Genomic DNA, 13,607 nt, shown 5'->3' with positions numbered 1-13,607 from the left:
AACAGATTTTCCCTGGGGGGAGCATAGCCCTGCAATTTATTTCAGACCTCTGGGCTCCAGAACTATTAAAGAATAAATTTCTGGTGTTTTAAGCCGCCCAGTTTGTGCTATAGGTTGAGTATCCCTTATTTGAAATCCCTGGGATTAGGAGTGTTTTGGATGTGGGATTTTTTCAAATTTTGGAATATTTGAATATACATACTGGTTGAATATTCCTAATCTGAAAATAAAAAATATGAGATACTTCAATGAGAATTCCCTTTAAGCATGACCTTTGAGCATCATATCAGTGCTCAAAAAGTTTCAAAGTTTGGAGCATGTTGGATTTTGGATTTTTGGATTGGGGATACTCAACTTGTTGAGCATACTTCTGTTGCAACAGCCATGGAAAGCTAATGCAACTGGAAAACATTTTTCTTTGTAATTTTTGTAGCATTTTTCTATCATTATCCTGCTTCTAATGAAACTGTTTAGAAGTCCAAAGTCATTTGATATAAAGTTGTGTTTTTGTTAGCAAGGGAAAGGAATATGGCTACTTTCTTGATTCAAGTTGAAAATTCATTTTATTTTATTTTTTCTGAGATGGAGTCTTGTTCTGTTGCCCAATCTGGAGTGCAGTGGCATGTTCTTGGCTCACTGCAACCCCCGCCTTCTGGGTTCAAATGATTCTGTTGCCTCAGCCTCCTGAGTAGCTGGGACTACAGGCACATACCACCACGCCCAGCTAATTTTTGTATTTTTAGTAGAGGCAGAGTTTCACCATGTTGCCCAGGTTGGTCTAGAACTTCTGACCTCAGGTGATCTCCTGCCTCAGCCTCCCACAGTGGTGGGATTACAGATGTGAGCCACTGTGCCCAACCCTGAATATTTATATATCATTTCCCCCCTCTGCACCATCCCCTGCAAGCTTGGAGTCTCCTCTTTGCCCAGTGTTCTGAAATTTCATGATGGTTCTCTTGGCATGAGCCTATTTTCATTCATAATACTAGGGGTGGGGCACTTGGAGTATATTTTCTATTTGGAAACATAAGTCAGTTAGTTCTGGAAATTTTCTATTTTTTAGATAATATCATCATTTCTATCATTGTTTTCTCTTCTGGAATGCCAGTTAGTAAGATATTAGACTTATCTAACTGATCCTCTAATTTTTTTTATCCTTTCTCTTTTGTCTTCTTCATATTTTGCTCTATTTCCTGAGAAATGTCCTTGGTTTTATTTTCTAACCCCTGTATTTCTTTAAAAAATAAAACCAACCATTCCTATTTCATGATTACTACATCTTTTTGTATCTTTCTGAGATTTTTTTTTCTTGTGGAAAAATCACATAGCATGGAATTTACCCTCTTAACAAATTTTTCAGTATACAGTAGTGTTAACTGTCTGAACATTCTAGATCTCCAGAAGGTTTTCATCTTGCATGACTGAAACTCTGTACACATTAAATTGCATATTAGTTGGTATTCTCCAGAGAAACAGCACCAAATGACAGATATACATAAAGAGATCTATGAAAAGAAGTTGGCTCACATGATTATGAAGGCTGACAAGTCCCAAGATCTGCATCCTACAAGCTTGAGAGCCAGGAGAACTGAGGATATAAGTTCCAGTCTGACAGTGGCCAGGCTTGGGCACTCTGTGGCTCACTCAAGCTGACACATAAAATTATCCATTACAAATAGCAACTCCTCATTTCTCCCTCTTCCCAGCCTCTGGCAACCACCATTTTACTTTTTTTCTATGAGTTTGAATACTTTAGACTTCATATAAATGGAATCAGCTGTATTTGTCCTTCTGCTACTGGCTCATTTCACTTAGCATTATGTCTTCAAGGATCATCTGTGTTGTAGCCTATAACAGGACTTCCTTCACTGTTAAGGCTGAATAATAATTTGTTGTATTATTTTCTTAATCCATTCATCCGTCAATGGACATTTAGGTTGTTTCTACCTATTGGCTATTGTGAATAATGCTACAAAAAACATGGGGATGCTAATATCTCTTTGAGATCCTATTTTCAATTGATTTGGATATATACCACAAGTGGGATTGCTGGATCATAGGACTACTCTATTTTTAAATTTTTGTGGAAATTATTTATTGTTTTTCACAGTGGCTGTAGCATTTGACACTCATGCCAGCAGTTCACAAGGATTCTAATTACACCACATTCCTGCCAATATTTGCTAGTTTGTTTTTCTGATAATAGCTGCCCTAGTAGGTATGAGGTGATATCTCCCTGTGTTTTTGATTTATATTTCTCTGATGATTAGTGATGTTGAGCATCTTTTCATATACCTGTTGGCCATTTGTATGTCTTCTTTGGAGAAATGACTCTGCAAGTCTGTGAGTCTATTGCCCATTTTAAAACTTGTGTCATTTGTTCTTCATGCTATTTGTTTGTAGGAGTTCTTTATATATTTTACATATTAACCCCTTATCAGATACAGTTTGCAAATATTTTTCCCCTTTCTCTAGGTTGCCTTTTCGCTTTGATTGTTTCTTTTGCTACACAACATTTTTTGTTTTGGTTTAGTCCCATTTGTCCATTTTTGCTCTTGTTTCCTGTTATTTGGGTGTCATATCCATCTCTGGGAATATTGATAATAGTTTAATTTTGTTTAAATTTTTTTCCTCTTCGTATGGTCTATTGCTTCCAAATTGGTTTTTTTTTTCATTTTTGTTTTTGTTTTTAAAATTAAAATTTTTACCTTTCTTATGAGAAGACTCCCTCCATCCTTTTGTAACCTGTGATTTAAGAGTAGTGGGAAAGGCTGTAGGAAGCTATAAACAGGTAGGTGGGACTGGGTGATTGTAGATTCACTGCAGGAAAATCCGGGTTAGTTGCTTTTTGGGGCAGCCCCTTATATTCATCTCTTTAGGTCTTTTCTCTTGTGCTGCTTCCCAGAGAAGATGCATCCAGCATCCTGCCTACAGGGTAAAGACTTGGCTGCCAGTACTAGAGTAGCTGATGAAGGAAGAGGAATGCTGGGAGAATATCAGCCTTCAGTACAAGTGCATCATTTAATCTTCATTTTCAGTACTCTACTTTAGTGTGCATGGTAACCCAAGCCCAGAGGCCTTCTGTTTAAAGAAAAAAAAAAAAAAAAACTTCTAGCTCTTTTCTGCGGTAGGGAGGAGGTAATGTGAATGAGGGCCAGTGCTTCGGGCAGCCTAAGCAACCACTGACTTAGGGGAAATAGAGAAACCATGTGGGTGAAGGGTGCATACTCTTGGGATGAAAGACAAGGGAGCCAAAGGAAAGGAGGCAGTCACCAGGCCTGTCAGAGTAGCCTGCAAACAGGTATGGAGTGGCCTGGTAGTAGCAGGAGCACCTACTGCAAAATCAGAATGACACAGACAACCAAAGTTCAAGTTAACCAAAGTTAGAGTTGTGGACACACAGCTCTAACCCTGAGCCTGCTGAATAAAAATCCAAAAGTAAACAAGACATTGCAGGTGACTTGTATGCAGCTTCAAGTTTGAGACACATTGCACTATACAATACCATGCAATCAATAAATGTGTCCCCCAAACTCGCCTGCACATTCAACTCAACTTGGGAGTTAAAAAAATACTGCTCGGCCTTAGACTAGACTAATTGAATGAATAGCTCCAGGAGATGGGGCTCAGGCATAGCTAAGTTTTAAAAGTTCTTCCAGTGACTCTGATGTGTAGCCAAATTATAACCATTTACCTGTATATGAAGGCCACTACATTTATTTCTCATTTAATAAAAATAACACATATGTGACATCTCTGAGCAATCAGTCATTTATAAAGATGTTGTTGTGTTCTTAATGTGATTTGAAAATATTTTTTAGCAATATCTTAAAAATAAAAAAGGACAGCATACATGTCAAAAGCAAACTTCTTTCTATGAAACAGGCAAATTGAAGTTATTGAGATTGTGTGGAATTCACATAAAAGTAATTGATGAAATAGCGTTGGAAGCTCAAGTAATGAATGCTGAGATGATTTGCATTTTGGAGAAATGTACTGGCCACCCTGTGAACCCTCATGGCCTCCAAGAGATTTAACTTTCAGGATCCCTGTGCTAGATTACAGATGCCACATAAGCAGGGACACTTATTTGATTGCTGTATTTTAATTCATACAAAGGCATTGTTGATTGAGTACCCTAAGCCAAATAAATATATGAGCCACCTAACATAATGAGCCACTTGTTAGGCACTTGTTCACATTCATAAAAACAACAAATGATATAATCTTGATCAAACCCTTCCTAATAAATGGTGACTAAAAGATATCTGGTGTTTTCTTTGTGTGCAATTTCTTTCCAAGATATGTAGGAAACTGATTTGCTTTTGATGAACTTGTGTTGCCTACAAATTAATGTCCACAGATTTCCTACTTTATTAATTGTCTCAGCAATTTAGCCAGCAATGATTTATATGAAATATTCCCTCTTGTTGCAGGCTCTACAGTCAGCTAATTGATTGCTGTATGAATTATGCATCCTAAGCCAAATGCAAGGATGCATGAAAGAGGCAGCCAAGGTCATTTTCCACCAAAGAGAACTACAGTAACTAAATGCCTTTTAAAGACAGGCTTTATTACTTTAATTTTGCTGCTTTCTTCGTATATACATCAAGTACAGAATAATGTGAAAACTCTAAAGTCATACTTTTAATTTATAAACAGACACAGACAACCAAAGTTCAATATTCTGTAGCCAGACAAGGCTTGTAATGGAATTAATTTGGTAGAGATAAGGAAAGAACCAGAAATGGCATATAAATGTTCTTTATCTGATTCCAAAATATGCCATATCTCATCAAATTTGCCTATAGTTTATTAACACTCAAAATTGACTATTCCAAAAATAAGCATTTTAATTAGATGAATGACACCTTGGGATCAAGTGCAGGGTATTTGGCATGACAGCAGATGACAAGAGATAGTTTGGAAAAGTTATGATCAATTATCATATATTCATAGGAAGACAGGGAACGTTTTATACATTTTAGAGGATGTATAAAGGAGGGGATATATGTGATGCTTCACTAAAACTTACAGAATAAAAGCAATCTAGTTGGAGTAGTGAAAAGATTTTGATCTTTGGGGTCTCAGTGGCTTAGTTTGAATTAATTATTGCTTAGCCATCTATTAGTTGAATGACTTTAGGCAATGTAATCCTCTGGACCTCCGTTTTCTTATGAAAAAATTGGCATAATAATATTTTGCTTCCATGGTTACTATAAATATAAGCATGACTAAAAGAGCTAGTGAAATCAACAACTTAGCCTTAGTTAGTACCTTGATCCTTGGGTAGTACACAATTGAGTGCACTACCAGATAGAGATAAATACCAGACACATTCCTTGACTTACAAGTTGCATGTAAGGTTTGTAAAGAAACCCTCTAATTTTCTATTTAAAATCACCCCCAAATGGCTATGGGACCATATTACTATATGCCTCTTTGGTTTAGAAACCAAAGAAACATCTTTAATAGGAGTATTTTTATATGCCCAGAGAACTCTTCTCAGGCATTGAACAAACCACAAAAAATGTTTCATGACAAACCAAAGATGCCCTGGGCACATCACACCACACTCAGGCTGTGATAGATAATGTGTGTGCTATTACTTCATATTAGGGGCACAGATGCCTCAGAAGAGAGGAATTAATCACAAACTCTTTAAACCAGTGTTTCATGCCTTAATGCATATAGCAATCACCTGGGGGTCTTGTTAAAAATGCTGGTTCTGGTTCAGTGGGTCTGGGATGGAGCCTGAGATTCTGCCGTTCTAACAAGTTTCCTGGTGATATGATGCATCTGGACCATGGACCACAGTTTGAGTTGCAAAGCTGAATGCTTTTCAAACCTTGATACACATGAGATTCACCTGGAGATCTTCTTAAGAATAATGATGCTTGAGTTCTTAGTCCAGGCAAAACCCTGGGGTTGAATTCTCAGCTTAGATATTCTTTTAAAGCTTCCTGAGTGATCTTTCTATGTAGAGCTATGGTTGAAAACCAGTGTTTTAGATGTAAGGGTTTCCTCTTCTTGCTAATTACATTGACAACATTGTAATGTTTTGTTCAATATCTAGTTTCATTGTTTCAGTGGCACCTGCCTCAGATCACCTGGAAGCTTTTTTTTTTTTTTTTTGACTCCTCTTTTAAAGAATTTATTTTGAACCTATCATAACACCACTGACATATAACTCCCTAATAAGATAAAGCAAAAACAAAAAGTTTATCATATTAGAAACAAGATACACCATCACTTATAGTCTTCAAACATTATTGCACTTTAACTTTCATAATTTGACAAAGCATTCATGAAACAATCTGCAGACTAGTTTTAACAAACAAATAACACCTGTAAGCAGACATGACTGCCCTAAATTGTTTATTAGGTATGAATTTTACAAACTTTACTTATATTAGTGGTAACGGTGGAGCTGGAGAGTATTGCACCTTCTCCAAGCTGCGCAGCAAGAACTACCAATAATGTGGTGGAACTTATGGCCCTTTCCAAGGCCGCGGCTCTTTCAGCCTGCAGATGTCAGCCCACGCATTTCCCTGTGCTTGTGGACTGGTTTGGTGATCCACTGGGTGTCAGGATTTCTTCTGATAGCTTTATGGAATGGATCAATGAGGATAACCTCAAAAAATCTGTATGTGGAATCTTCACCAACCCAGTACGAATTTAGGACTCTTAGAGCCCCACAGTCGTGTCCAGCTTGCTCCTCTGCAACGGACTGAAGGCTTCGGGCAAACTTTAACTAGTTAACTCCATGATGGACAGGCTTGCCGTTAAGTTACAGCCTTAGGAACTGGGCATTTCCAGCCACCACGGCGAACACAAATCCTATATATAACGTAACCTTGCTTGGCTTTGTAGCCCAGTCGGCATGCTTTATCGGGCTGGGTGGAGTGGGGAGCCCTGTGGAGAGCAGAGAGCTGGTGGTACTGCCAGCAGCGGACCCTCAGAAGAAAGCGCATGACATCAGACCGCTTCTTCCTCCACAGCTCCTGGATGTACTTGTAAGCACCTATCTTGGCCTACCTGATGGCTGCCACCAGACGGAAAGGAAAGAGTCTTACTCCCCACCTGGAAGCTCTTAAAAAAAGACTGCTGAGACCTAGGCGGATGGATCACGAGGTCAAGAGATCAAGACCATCCTGGCTAACATGGTGAAACCTCGTCTCTACTAAAAATACAAAATTTAACTGGGCGTGGTGGTGCACACCTACAGTCCCAGCTACTCGGGAGGCTGAGGCAGAAGAATCTCTTGAACCTGGAGGTGGAGGTTGTAATGAGCCGAGATCGCACCACTGCACTCCAGCATGGCAACAGAGTGAGACTCTGTTTCAAAAAAAAAAAAAGAAAAGAAAGAAAAAAGAAAGACTGCTGGGCACCATCCTCAGAGTTACTGATTCAGGAAGTCTGGCTGGAGTGGGGCCTGAGAAATTTCTTTTCTAACAAATTACCAGGAGATTCTCTTAGTTATTGATCCAGAACCCCAGCTTTGGGAACTGCCACTTTATTATTTCATAAACTTCACTGGAAGAGAAATTGTGCCTATGTATCCACCATTCTATCACCTGTGCCTAGTATGTTTATGGCATGAACGAATCTCTTTTGGATGAAAAAGTGATGGTGAAACCCTGTCTCATTCATAGTGAAAACACATACAGAACATTGGAAACCTTCACCCAGCTCATTAAGGATAATGCTTGCCAATGAACCACAACAAATAACATTGGTTTAGGGATCTCTGCTACTATAGACCCTAGAGTATCTGGGGCATTTCTCATGAAAGTTCTGATTAGTTTTTCCTGAGGCACTACTTTATGGTAATATAAAATTGGCATTCCATCAACAGGTTGATCGACTGTTCAGGCTTCCCTTCAAGGTGGCTTGAAATAGCAGAAGCAATAGTCTCTTTTAAATAAATAAATTTTTTTTAATACATAAAGTCTCTCTTAAAGGGCCATCTGCTTTCAATTTTTCATTTAAACCTTCTGAAGGCTCACCAAGTGCCATAAGATAAAGAGAGCAAAAGTAAGGTGTAGCATCACAGGCAATAATATTCCTATCATTGCCAAATTACTATAGGGATTACTCCATAGTGGCATTCTCTTATATCCTAAAAATATTAATGTGTTTTGATTCTGAAGGAAACCAAAATACGCCACTTTCAAATATATGTCTTTAATATATTTTGATGTGGCTATTCAGAGAGGCTGCAGACCATAGGAATACCTTTTACAAGCTGTCCTTTTGTGAGGAAGATTTGTAACAGTAGAGGAAATCTACATAAGTGAAGTTAACAGTGAATACAAACAGGCTTTCTCTGAGCCCCATCCCTTATCTGCCTTATCCACATCTAGAAAAGATTAACTCACAAACAAAGGAGACTAAAACTCTGACACTTTTAGAGTTCTGACAGAGAAACTTTTTCCTCAGGCTCCTATCTATACCAAGAGCTGCTACCAATGAGCTTTCATCTGCATAATAAGAAAAACTTTGCTTGCCATTGTCAACCTGAAATAATTGAAGAATCAGAACCCAATTTTAAAAAGTTTATTTAAGTGAAAAGCTGAGAATAACTATCCAAGAAACATGGACTCCTGAGAAATGGGGTCAGTGCTCTGAAGTTAAAAGTTAAGTTCTTCCTTATATTAGCAGAAAACAAGGACAGTTAGTAGGATTATAACATTTTCTATACAAGCCTTGTTTATGAGTTACAACTAACTAAGATTTTTTTAACAGCTTGTTTTCATATCCTTTCCAATTTAAAATCATATTTAATGTTCCGTCTTAGACAATGTGATAGTAATGAAGTCTTTGTGTAAGAGAGGAAAGAAGAAAGTTAATCTATAATGAAGATCAACAGTGAACAGGGAAGGGGTCTTCTCTGGCAACCTTCTGTCATTTACCACATCTTATAAAACACTGTAGGTAAAGAAAAGGCTAATTGATAACCAAAACAACAAAGATTACAGCTGCCTGCGTTACAACTGCCTGTCACATGACTCAGGTCCCATAATCACATTCCCTTAAGGCTCAAAATATCTGAAAGTTCCAACAGCTTAGATTCTGAATTACTTATTTTCACACCATGCTTTCCTCCCATCATTCTCTTGGAATGCCACCTCCTCCCTCCTCTAGAAGCCCCAAGCCCCTAATCTTTCTGTCACCTCAGGATGGTGTAAAAACTTTAGCCATCTGTTCTGTCCTTTGAATTTCATGTTTGCAAGGCTCCTATGTTCATGTATGTATAAATATATTTGTGTGCCCTTCTCCTGTTAATCTATTTTAAGTTTGTTTTACAGAATAAAGTTATCAAACCTTCAGAAAAGGGAGGGAAGGAAATTCCTTTTGCTCCTACAGTTTAATATTAGTCTTTTTGTAATAAAAAAAATCCTAATTATTTTTTTATTGTAAGCAGACCTTCCCTGTCTGCTTACAATTTTAATATTTCAGGGTGGATTTTCTCAGACTAGAGGTAGAAGCAGCACAGAGCTATTATGCTGATGATTCACTGTTTTTGACTCTTGGGTTACACATTTATTTAATTATCATGATCAAATATTTACTTTTGTGGAGGTTCCCTGACCAGAAGGCTTAGTTCTTGCCCTCTGAGAGCTAGAGAAAAATCTAGCAAATCTGATACAGGTTACTTTCCCAGATCCTGTGTTTGAATGCTGTGGAAAGAAACTAGTAGGTATACCCAAATATTCTAGATGATTAAAAAAAAAGTTCAAAAACCCCTGAATCTCCCAAATCTTCTCAGAACTGTTAACAGCTATTGTCTTGATAATTTTTTATTTTATTTTTTACTTTCTGGTTTTAGAGTAATTTTGTGACTTCCCCAAAAAACAGGTTTTATTTGCCTGATAACAAATAACTCTCCACAAGAATGAAGGTTTTGATCAATAGGAGTTTTATTACTTGGCCCAAGTAAGGAGAACACTGAGAGTATTCTCCAAAGCACTGTCTCCTTGAGGGAAAGTGACAAGAGGATTACATGGGGCAATATATAGGGAGAGGGTGCGTCACCACATGTAGAGGAGGGGTTCCAGTTGTGCAGAATCAGCCAGTGATTATGCCAGTTCACAGGTTGCATGTTAAGGTAATGAAGCTACTGCTTCTCCCAGGTGGAGACTTTAGCATGGTAAGGAGGGAAGTTCACTCAGACTCATCTGTAAGTTGCTGGGGTCTGTCAGGAGCTGGTTCCAACCAACAAGGTAACTGCATTCCACATAGGGTTTGGAAAAAAACAGACTTCAGGGCAGAGGGTGGTAAAACAGGCTGATTGCTAAAGTTGATTAAATTCCTATAATCCCTGGAGACCTTCCCTGTCTGCTTACAATTTCAAAATTTCAAAGTTTCTTTTGCTAATGATAACCCAAGTTCTATGAGGTAAGAAGGCTTGTTTCTAAACATAATTTGTCAGAAGTGGCAGCAAGAAATTAAATAACTTGTATATGTAATCACCTGATGTGTTCATCTTGCCTGCTTCCCAGAAAACCTGATGCACTGAGAAGAACAGCCTTTTGCAATAGGGAAGGAGTTTAGTAAACTCAGAACTGGCTAAGTTGAAGGACAGGCATTTTATTATTGCTTAAATCAGTCTCCCTAAAAATTTGGAGGCTAGGGATTTTTAAGTATAGTTTGGTGTGCAGAGGGCAACGGAATGGGGAATACTGATTAGTTGGGTTGGGGATGAAATCACAGGGAGTTGGAGCTGAAACTACATTTGCAAAATTATGGCTGAGTCAGTGAAATAGATCTAACTTAATCAACTCTATCCTGTTTCTAACCTCCAAGCTGTCCGTGTTCTTTCCTGGGCGTACGCTGAACTTACTTTGGGAGAAACTTGGTTTATAGCTTATAGTTTAGTACAAAGACAGTAACAGCCCTTTCCCAGGGGAGACTTCCTTCTTGCCTGGGGACTAGATTGCCTTTGTAGAACTAACATTAGCCACAAGATTAGAAATTATGGTTTATGACTCATGAAGCTGGAGGCTACATGATTCTGACCCTCCCTAAAGTGCTCCTAAGATCAGTGCTTGAGCTATTTTGCAGACCCTGCACTTGATGGATCACCTGGCACCACCCAGATTGATCAAGTGGCTCATCTGATTTTGTGGCCCCCACCCAGGAACTGACTCAGTGCAAGAAGACAGCTTTGTCTCCCTATGATTTCATCCCTGACCAATCAGCAGTCCTGGCTCACTGTGTTTCCCCCACCCACTAAGTTGTCCTTAAAAACTCTGCTCCCTGAATGCTCAGGGAGACTGATTTGAGTAATAATAAAATTCTGGTCTCCTGCACAGCTGGCTCTGCATGAATTACTCTTTTTCTATTGCAATTCCCCTATCTTGATAAATTGGCTCTGTCTAGGCAACGGGCAAGGTGAACCCCTTGGGCAGTTATAGAGCTTGACTTGTTGTACTGAGTCAGTTCCTGGGTTGGAGCTTTGGCTTTTGAGACCAGATAAACCAGGTTACCAGCCTGGGTGGTGCCAGCTGGTCCATCACAATGCAGGCTCTGAAAAAATGTCTCAAACACCAATCTTAGGTTTTATAATAGCAATGTTACCTATGGGAGCAATTGGGGAGGTGAAGAATCTTGTGGCCTCTGGCTGCATGACTCCTGAGCCATAATTTCTAATCTTGTGGCCACTTTGTTAGTTTCAAAGGAAGTCTGATCCCCAAGGAAGGAAGGGGTTTATTTTAGGAAGGGACTGTTACTGAAAGACAGGACTAGCTGGATTTCCTAGGCTAAGAATCCCTAAGCCTAGCTGGGAAGGTGACTACATCCACCTTTAAACACGGGACTTGCAACTTAGCTCACACCCCACCAATCAGGTGATAAAGAGAGCTCACTAAAATGCTAACTAGGCAAAAACAGGAGGTAAAGAAATAGCCAATCATCTATTGCCTGAGAGCAAGCGGCAGGGATAATGATCAGGATATAAACCCAGGCATTCGAGCCGGCAACAGCTACCCTCTTTGGGCCCCCTCCCTTTGTATGGGAGCTCTGTTTTCACTCTATTAAATCTTGCAGCTGCACTCTCTTCTGGTCCGTGTTTGTTACGGCTGGAGCTGAGCTTTTGCTTGCTGTCCACCACTGCTGTTTGCCGACGTCGCAGACCCACCGCTGACTTCCATCCCTCTGGATCCAGGAGGGTGTCTGCTGTGCTCCTGATCCAGGAGGCGCCCATTGCGGCTCCTGATTGGGCTAAAGGCTTGCCATTGTTCCTGCACAGCTGAGTGCCCGGGTTCATCCTAATTGAACTGAACATTAGTCTCTGGGTTCAATGGTTCTCTTCTGTGACCCACGGCTTCTAATAGAGCTATAACACTCACCACATGGCCCAAGATTCCGTTCCTTGGAATCCGTGAGGCCAAGAACCCCAGGTCAGAAAAAACAAGGCTTGCCACCATCTTGGAAGTGGCCTGCCGCCGTTTTGGAAGCAGCCCACCACCATCTTGGGAGCTCTGGGAGCAAGGACCCCTCTCCTTCCCCCCACCGCCCCACCCCACCCCACCCCGCCCCACCGTAACATTATCATCTTTGTTTTCAGGTTAAGCTATAAACTAAATTCCTCCCATAGTTAGCTTGGCCTACACTCAGGAATGAGCAAGGGCAGCTTAAAGGTCACAAGCAAGATGAAATTAGGTCACATTACTTTCACTGTCACAATTTTTGCAGAGGTGGTTAGATACAGAGTCTTACAGCTAATAGGAGAGTAGTAACAAAGTCTCTATGCAAATTTGAGGCACACAGATTATATGAATCAACTTGTATAAACAAATGGAAAAAGGGCATATTACAGCAAGTTGTATCCATAAACTAAAGAACCTGTAGATACAGAGTGTAGGTTTCATCCTTCATATTGAATGCTTTACAGTCTACATTTTTAGGACTCATGTATGTTGTTTTCCCTCTGTGTAATTTCCTGCCTGATCAGTATCTCTGGCCTCTTGAAGTCTTGGTAGAAGTACTGACGAAATGCAAACAACCCTGCTTTCTGAAAGTGAAGTGATAAGTTACTTACTATTTATTTTGATGAAGCTGGTCTGGGAAAAAGTGCTTCAGAAGTGTGTACTCTATGGGGTACACAGGCAACAATGTGTATGTGATGTATGTGTGTTTGTGTGTGCATAGGTATTGCATATATGGCATACTTTTCTTACCCTAAAACTCGTGGTTAAACTTTTGTTAAAATAAAGACATCAAGTTTGTGAAGAAATATGATATATGCTAAAGATCTGTAAAACTGAAAAGAAAAAAATAAAAAGAGTGCTGCAGCGAATCAGCCAAAAAGCAAAGAAACATGTGAATCTTAGTCCAGGACTCCACTGACTTGAAGACAGTATTCATGTATGTTAGGCCTTTAGTAACACTCTGCCTAAAGAAAAGAAGGCCCAGAAGACTGAGTCTGGAAATACAGAAGAGGGATACGTTTTGCATAGCATGGTTTTAGAGTCAGAGCCAGAAGGAATGAGTGGAAGGTACTGAGAGACAGATTTAGGTTTACATATAAAATAATTTTCTAAGAAATATTATTGCATTCATGAGAGTATTCTGTGTGTTTATATAATATTAACTGTGTCTTT

At 39.4% G+C, this 13,607-nt stretch overlaps 1 long non-coding RNA gene and 1 pseudogene across 1 annotated transcript in view; one reads left to right on the top strand and one right to left on the bottom strand.

Moving 5' to 3' along the window:
• The window catches only part of LOC129532063 (uncharacterized), a 431,493-nt gene that overhangs the window by 216,456 nt on the left and 201,430 nt on the right, over positions 1–13,607 (top strand). The window lies entirely within an intron of this gene.
• On the bottom strand, positions 6,408–12,208 carry LOC101142704 (large ribosomal subunit protein eL15-like; annotated as a pseudogene).

The sequence above is a fragment of the Gorilla gorilla genome, chromosome 11, assembly GCF_029281585.2.
Source record: "Gorilla gorilla gorilla isolate KB3781 chromosome 11, NHGRI_mGorGor1-v2.1_pri, whole genome shotgun sequence".
NCBI classification, from domain to species: domain Eukaryota; kingdom Metazoa; phylum Chordata; class Mammalia; order Primates; family Hominidae; genus Gorilla; species Gorilla gorilla.
Note: the sequence above shows the minus strand (reverse complement) of the source record. Positions and strands in the feature narration are given on the sequence as shown.